The sequence below is a fragment of the Phalaenopsis equestris genome, unplaced genomic scaffold (genome assembly GCF_001263595.1).
Source record: "Phalaenopsis equestris unplaced genomic scaffold, ASM126359v1 Scaffold198068, whole genome shotgun sequence".
Lineage (NCBI taxonomy): Eukaryota > Viridiplantae > Streptophyta > Magnoliopsida > Asparagales > Orchidaceae > Phalaenopsis > Phalaenopsis equestris.
Window position 1 is genome coordinate 82,523 of NW_018218006.1, and position 8,139 is coordinate 90,661.

At 38.9% G+C, this 8,139-nt stretch overlaps 1 protein-coding gene across 1 annotated transcript in view; it reads right to left on the minus strand.

Annotated features, from left to right (window-relative positions):
- The window catches only part of LOC110035544 (GDP-mannose transporter GONST1), a 62,149-nt gene that overhangs the window by 35,503 nt on the left and 18,507 nt on the right, over positions 1-8,139 (minus strand). The window lies entirely within an intron of this gene.

The following is an 8,139-nucleotide window of genomic DNA, read 5'->3' on the forward strand; positions in this document are numbered from 1 at the left end:
GATCTGGTGTAGCCACATAGGGCCCAAGTGTAGTCACGCCAATCTTTGTCCGGCATGACCACGCTCGAAAGTATCTTGGCGTGGTCACGCCCACTTCAGGCATGACCACGCTTAAGTGTTTCTCGATGTGATCAAGCCCGAGGCTGGTGTGGTCACTTCTCGTGTCACACCAGGGATCCGAGGCCTTTTTCCATGGATCCAGCGACAAATCATCGTGTCGCTTCGCCGACAGCGATCTATGGCACCTCCAACCGCCGCAATGACCGTGACCGTCGACTCACCACCCAATCAACGGCCACGGGCGGTCTTCCTCACCTATAAATAAGCGGCCTTTCCATTGTCTCTAAACACTTACGCACTTGCACATGTTGAGTACTCAAAACAGAGGATGAAGAAAACTAGTCGGGCGAGCCTCCTCCTTCAATCAGCCTCCTTTCCGATAAGTTTCTTTTTTCTCCTCTTTCATTTAAGTTCAATTCTTTTATTTTATGCTTAAATTTAGGCTAGGGTAACCCACTCAATAGCCTTGGCTTAGGCTTGGGTTTGGATTCGACTCAGGTCGGCCCAAACCCGACCTAACCCTAACCCAACCTAGACTTAACCCTAACTCAAACCCAGCCTAATCCTAACCCAAACAGTAGTCGAGTTGAGCCCAAACCCAAACCCGACCCAACCTAACCCTACCGAGGTCGACCCAGGTTTGACCTGACCCAAACTCAGATTTAACCTAACCCAAACCCAAGTCTAACCTAACCCAAACACAGGTCTGACCTAACCCAAACCCAGGTCTAACCCCAAACCAAGTTCTAGCCCCAAACTCAGGTTTGACCTAACCCATCCCATGTCTGACCTAACCCAAACCAAGGATTAACCTAACCCAAACTCAAATCTGACGCAGATTCAACCCAAGTTCAACTCATGTCCAACCTAGATCCAACCCAGGTCAACCCAAGTCCAATCCTGATTCGTCCCAATTCCAGCCTAGGTCCAACCCAAGTCCGACCCAGGTCAACCTTGATCTAACCTAGGTCAACCCAGGTCCAACCTTAGGTCAATCCAAGTCTAACTTAAACCACCCCAAACCCAAGTCATATCATCTTTGAGCTCAATTATGAGCTCACCCGAGCTAAAAAACTAGCTCACATCAGCTTAATCATAGCCCAAGTCTAATCCAAGGCTAAATGTAAGTTGTTTGTTTTGTTTCATGTTTCATTTCATGTGTAGTCTTTAAAAGCAAAATAAAAATAACAAAAAATACTTAAAACAAAAAAAATGATGAAAAATTCTCACAAGATTATTTTCTCCACAAACATCAAAATCAAATCTTAAACAGAATTAAACTCAAAACCTAAGAAAACTTTAACAAACCTAGGGATTGAAACAAAACATAAATTAAATACTGAATCTCAAATAAAATTTAAAATACACCAAGATAAAAACAAGAAAAGAACCTAGGTAGATCTAACATGAACCTTAGGTTAACTAACTTAGACATCAAATTGAGGATCTTATACCTACCCCAGATTAGTCTTGAGTATAAAAACCTAGGTTAGTTTGATAGGTGTTCTAGTTAGTGCTAAGCACCTGGACATGCAAAACAAATAAATCTATCCCCTGAGACTAGAGAGAATACCTTATAATAATGTAGACCATGATTACTGACGAAGATATTTCAGACCGCTTTAAAACTACGAATCTTTAATGCTGTAGCGTTCGAGGGAAATTCCTGGTTATGTGGTTTGTTATAGTTGATGGATATCAATGTCCCTTGTACGACGGAAAGCCATGTACATTATAATCGGGGACGTTATTCTGAAAATCTAGGTTAGTCTACCCCTTAGAATTCCTCAAAGAGTTTAATGTGTTTTCCATTCTAATATAGAACTCCTCACCTGACTTTCTCCTTAGCTTAAGGATTTTGATCATTTCAGTCAGTCAAATCAAGTATTCCAAAGTTAACTCTTGACTTCATCCAATCAATGCAAATTCACTGTTTAATCAATCTAATACTTCATTGCTTTTGAACTTCATTTCTCGAATGGTTAGATCCCTACATTCGGGTCTTTCCCATTATGCATTGTCATTGGACTGTAAGTTTAGTTTGAGCTTAATTCTTCCAATTTAGATCCTTTACTTATGCTTGACCGCTTCAATTATGAAATTCTAACTTCTGATGATTTGACTCATTACATTAATTCAGAATTTTATTTAGGGCTCATGACTCTAGAGATGTACTTAAGGAGGGCTAGCCCTTGTAGAGAACGAGACCCCATAATTAAAATAAACTTTATCTTAGATCTGTAAGGTAAGGGACAAAATTCTGATTCTGTAGACTTATGAAGACTTCCATCAGCTGGATGTTCACGTCCATTTTTAAGGTAATACTTCTTTCTTTCAGGAGGATATGTTATGCCTCAAAATAGCATGCCCAGTCATTTAGATAGAAGTCTTCTAAAAGTTTAATGATGTGAGGCGACACACAAAAAACCGCCACCATTTGATGTCGGAGTTAACCCAAACCACATTAAGAAAAGCAAATATTATTACCTTAAAAAAATAGATGATTATAATCAATACACTTGAAAGGAGAAATACAAAACACACGACACATAATATGCATTAGAGCGGATCCAGGGTGATCGTAGTGATGATTAGGGGGCTTGGAGAGGTGATGGCAAGGTAGAGAAGGAATTTTCAGGCCGTGGATGAGGGGTGGCAGCGATTATGGGCAGTTGAAACAACAGGACAGCACGGTGCGGCAGTCCAAACAACAGTAGGTTGTTGTTTGGGGCGACTAGACAGTAGGAAAATAGCAAAGGGATGGTATTGCATGCTGCAGTAGCGAAGGTGGAGGGTTGGGACTGCAAATGCAGCAAGGACAAGGGAGGAGAAGCGGTGGAGCAGCTCGAACTACAGAAAATAGCAATCGAGAAGTTGTTGCGGGCGGCTATAGCGAGGTGCGGTGGAAAGGAGCAATGTGGAAGATGTGAAAAGGAATAGGAGGAAAATAATCATCACCTCACGAGAGATACAGCCAAAGCACAACTCAATCCCTCGAATACAGCCCTCTACGAGGAAGAAGAAGGCCGGCAACTGTCCAGACAGAAATCTGTAATAAAAGTCACCAAAACCGCCTAATACAAATTTAAGTACACACATATATATAACGAAAGGCTAAAAAAAGAGGATAATAGGAAAGAAATAATAAGAAAGGAAAACGAGGCTATTTTGACAGCCCAACTTCCGTCTCCCTCTATTTGTTTTCCCACGATACAGTAGCAACTACAGAACCGCGAGAAAACTATGGGAAAAAGCTCCTGTGTCAACCTCCCAAAGGTTGGGGAGCTTCAACTTCATTCGTCGAAGCTTTTGGCTCCTCATAGCACAAAGTTAAGTCTAACAAGTTGATGGTAGAAGAGATATTATAGTCACCTGATAGGTCAAATAGGCATTGTTGCTCCAAAGAACATTCTGGTAGAATATATATACATTCATTTTTGGCTCATAGAGCTGGCATTATAGATAGACTAACGAAATATGTTGAATATGTGATATTTTTATGGCACATTTCCTCATATTTTACATCTTTTCAACTAATATTATGCTTGAGAATTGCATTTTTTACTTAGTGTGTAGGAGACAAAATAGACGTGAAAATTGAGAGAAATAGAGAGATAAACACCACATTAATGGAGTTTGAAGTTCAACGTACCCGCACCCAGGCCTGGCTCGGCCGCTTTAAGAACCTGCGCAGCCGCATTTTATATATTGCATTCGCGGTTGCCTTAAAGCCCGTGTGTCGTATCCAGCGTGCCCGCACGCATTCCTCTGCACAAGACACGCCGCATCCGTGTCGTCTTAGAGGCGCACCCGCTCCCAGCCCGCTGAAACTTAATTGGCAAGAATTTCATGGCCTTTGCTGAGCCCTGTCTATATATTTACTCATGAAGCCAAATTTAAGGTACCTTGGGCGGCTGAAGGCTATAAGAAAGGTGAGGTTTTGATTAGATAGAGTTCTCCCCTTAGGTTTTTCTCCTTCCTTTGAATTGAAACCTCGAGGAGTGATTTTTTCTACTTGTGAGTTCTTGAGAGATTTATTGTATGACAAGGAGAGGTGCTGCTTTTGTGGAGAAAACAAGTCCTTGTAGGTATTACTTTCGTTTATCTCTAGAAATAAAGATATGCATAGATTTTGTGTCTGTGATTTTTCTCAACTGTGTAGCTAACTTCTTTTTTGTGTCTTTGTGATGTGAGAGTAGTGGTTTTCATTGTGATTTTCCGAGATGCTTTTCCCGTAACATTTTCTTATGTTTTTATGATTGTTGTTGTTGGTGAACCTAAGAACTTAATTTACTCTAGTCTAGCCAACTAGGACGTTAAAATAATTCATGGAGCTACGACTTCTAACTGTCCAAACGAAAGGTTAATCACATAATTCTGAGAGAACAGACATATTCCAATAGAATTCTACAATCATTTGTTGGGATAGTAACAGTTATGCAGAATGACATGGGGATTGAAGAAGTCTCAACTTCATGGATTTTAGGCTTCTTTTGACCTAAACATAGACATAAGCAGTCCCCGATTGATAACAATTATGTAGGAAAATATTTAGGAAAGTCATGATCCCTGAATCACAGAGACACGAGTCACATCCATCTTGAAGTAACTATTGAGATTTCTCCAGTTTTCTCTATTTTCTGTTGTTTGCAATCTATTTTATTTTTTGATTAGGAAGCTAGATTCCCCGGATTCGTAAATTAGAAAATTTTCTGCTGAAATAATTGTCAAGTCATTCCTTGTGGGATCGATACATAGTACTCTTTAACTAAATTAATACTTGACACATATACTTGCATCGTGCAACCGATTTAATTTACCGTAAGTTCCTACACGTAAAGTTTTTGACGTCGTTGTCGGGAAAAAAAATTTATAATTGTTTTTGCTATAAGGAAAAGTTTAGTTGAAAAAATATAATCTAAGTTAGGCATTTTTATTTGCTTGTTTTATTTTGTGTTTTTTATTTTTCTGTATTGCATATGTATTTCTATTATATTTCTTGTAGGTGTTGAAAGATTAAAAAATCTGAAAAAAAATCAAAAAGCCAAAAAAATATTTTGTTGTTAAATTATTGTCTGTTTCTTTTATTTTCCTTCGCATATTGTGTGTTGCATTTGTATGCTAGTTTTTTGATTGACTCGTGTGGGTCAGTGAGATTGGTTGCTCCATAATTTTTTAAATTTTCGTTTATACATAGACGAACTGAAACTAACACTCTTAAACGCCTTAAGAGCTCACACTTGTTTTCTGAAACCCTTGTTGAGATGGCTAACCCTAGAACCCCCACCTTGAAACCCTAGTACCCCTGTTGAGATGTCAACCCTTCTGTTGAAGAAATCCACATGAGAATAAGTTTCCATCCACAGAAGTCAATACTTTTGAACTGCAACCAACAATATCCAGATAGTTCAAAACAACCAGTTTGTGGCACTTTCCTATGAAGACCCCAATCTTCACTTGGCCAATTTTCGTGAACTGTGTTCCGTTTTCCCAGAGCTTTAATTCCCTTGCCTCGTGATCAATCACGACCTGGAATGACTTGCCACAAAAATTTCTAACCAAATTATTTCCTCCATTCAAAACTGCATAACTTAGGAACGACATCACCTCATTTATCTAAATTGATGGAGAGTCTATTTATGAAGCTGGGAGATTTAAAGACTTACTTATGAGGTGGTCACATCACGTTTTACTTGATTGAGTGATCATTCAAACTTTTTATAATGGATTGGTAAGTTCCTTGAGATCCATAATAGATGTTGTAGAAGGGTCATTAATGTCCAAACCATTTGATGAAGCTTACCAATTGATAGAGAAAATGGTCACTAATAATTCTCAATGATCTGATGAAAAAGTTAAACCATAGAAGGTCGCAAGCGTGCACGAATCTAATGTATTAGCTATCCTAGCGACCCAAGTAGTTGCTATCTCTAAGAAGTTAGATACTCTAGGGGTTAATCCTATGCAAGGACTTCCACCTAATGACGGGTTAATTCATGGTGTGGTTGTAGATCCTAGCATCTTTGTTCTAAAAACTGTGTATGCATAGGAAACCATGGTCATAACCCATATTCCAACACCAACAACCTAGGCTGGAGGAACCACCCAAATTTCTCTTGGAATAATAACAACCAGCAATGGGGAAACACTCAGAACAATCCCATAGATAATTGGCCTATCCAAGAGAATCAACCCCAAACACAGCAACACCCACCAACATTCCAACCCAACTCCCAACTTGTCCAAATGAAATCACTTATTGAGGAGTTAGTTATTCAAAAGGGAAACATTTTATAGAGTCAAGTTGTAGCAATTAAAAATTTGGAAACTCAATTAGGACAGTCGATAAACTCCATGAACAATAGACCCCCAGGGGCACTGCATAGCAACACTGAAGTGAATCCAAAGGCAAAACTTGGAACAGTGCAAGGTAGTGATGGTGAGAACTGGAGTGGAAAATGAGGTTAGTTATTCAAATGATATGACCCCTGTGAAGACTATCTGAAGTCTCTTCTGTTATTCCGATTGACCCAACTGAGAGACATTCACCTCCATTCCCTCAAAAATTGCAAAATCCTAGCAAGGAATCTTGTAGTTTCACCATCCCTTATGCCATAAGAACTGAATTTTAGGGGAAGGCACTTTGCGATCTAGGAGTCAGTGTCAATCTCATCCCTCAGAATTTTTTCAAACAGCTTGGAAGATGAACAATTAAGTCTGTCAACTTGACACTCCAATTAGCAAATCAATATGTGGCTTATCCTTTAAAAAAAATAGAAAGTCTATCTGTTGTTGTGGACAAATTTACTTTTCTGACTGATTTTGTAATATTGGATGTAAAAGCTGATAAAGAGATGCATATGATTTTGGGCAAACCCTTTTTAGCCATTGGCAGGGCCATCATTGATGTTGAAAAGGGGAGGTAATTTTAAGAGAGAATAATCAAGCAATTACATTTGATGCTTTAAAATTTTCAGGCTTCTCCCAAACCCTCAAGAACTATGAAACTCAAAAAACTAAAACTGTGGTTAGGGTAGTTAAGATCCAATTTGTTGAAACTAAAGATATGCATTTGGAAGAGTAATTGATAATTGACAAATTTTTGGAAAATTTGAATGAAGATATTGTTGCTCTTCAGATAGAAGAAACCCAAGCACAAGGCCCAAATCTGTTAGGAGACTACCTTAGTCTAGCTACTGGAATCATTAACGATTATATAGTTGAAAGTGAGAGGTTACTGCAAAACCTCCATCAATGGTTCGAACAGGATCGATATTTGTGAGAAGAAACTGAGAGCATGACCTTACTTAAAACCCAAAGACAACCTGACCTTGAGACTAACGATTGGGGACTATCGTGGCACACCTACGTCGGGCCTTTCTGAAGCCAGATTTGGCCTACAATTGCTATTTTCCTCCTCTGCTCTCCCTTTCACGAAAACACCTCGAAAGATGCTTGAGTCGTACGAAACCATCACCAGACGCCGTGAAACTCTGAAGGAAGGTCAATTCTACGATCCTGAGCTTCTAATAGGTACGTTTTTCGTGTTTTAAGTTTTACCATGCATTTTGACAAACTTCCCTCCTGCATTTGGAATTGCTCTGAAAACCAAAGGTAAGAGGAAAGATACTAGCTTTGATGATGGTAGTTTGTAAGTGTAGAGACTGCAAACCGCTTTAGCGACCTTCTTGTTGTCGGTCAACTTTTTTTTTTCGATTAGATTGATTTAGATTTATTTGAAAAATATGATATATGAAAATAATTTTTTGAAATTTAATTTAAATATAAAAGATATATAGTTTGGGTTTTGAAAGTAGTGTGTTTTAGTTTTTGAAAAATGAGACCAAATAGATCTCATTCGTCCAATAGTTTGCATAATCGTGTCTGATACCGCGAATACTACACCCTCCCGAAAGATAAGTGTAGACCTCGGCGATAGACCCAATCCAGCAAACTAAGAGATTTGTGACATCCGTTTAGTCTGCGAACCTTTTATATATGACCGACAAGTTCCCCTATTTAATACAAAGATTAAATAGGGTTTATTTTACCTGGGTTCCAAGTTCCCTATAGAGGCAA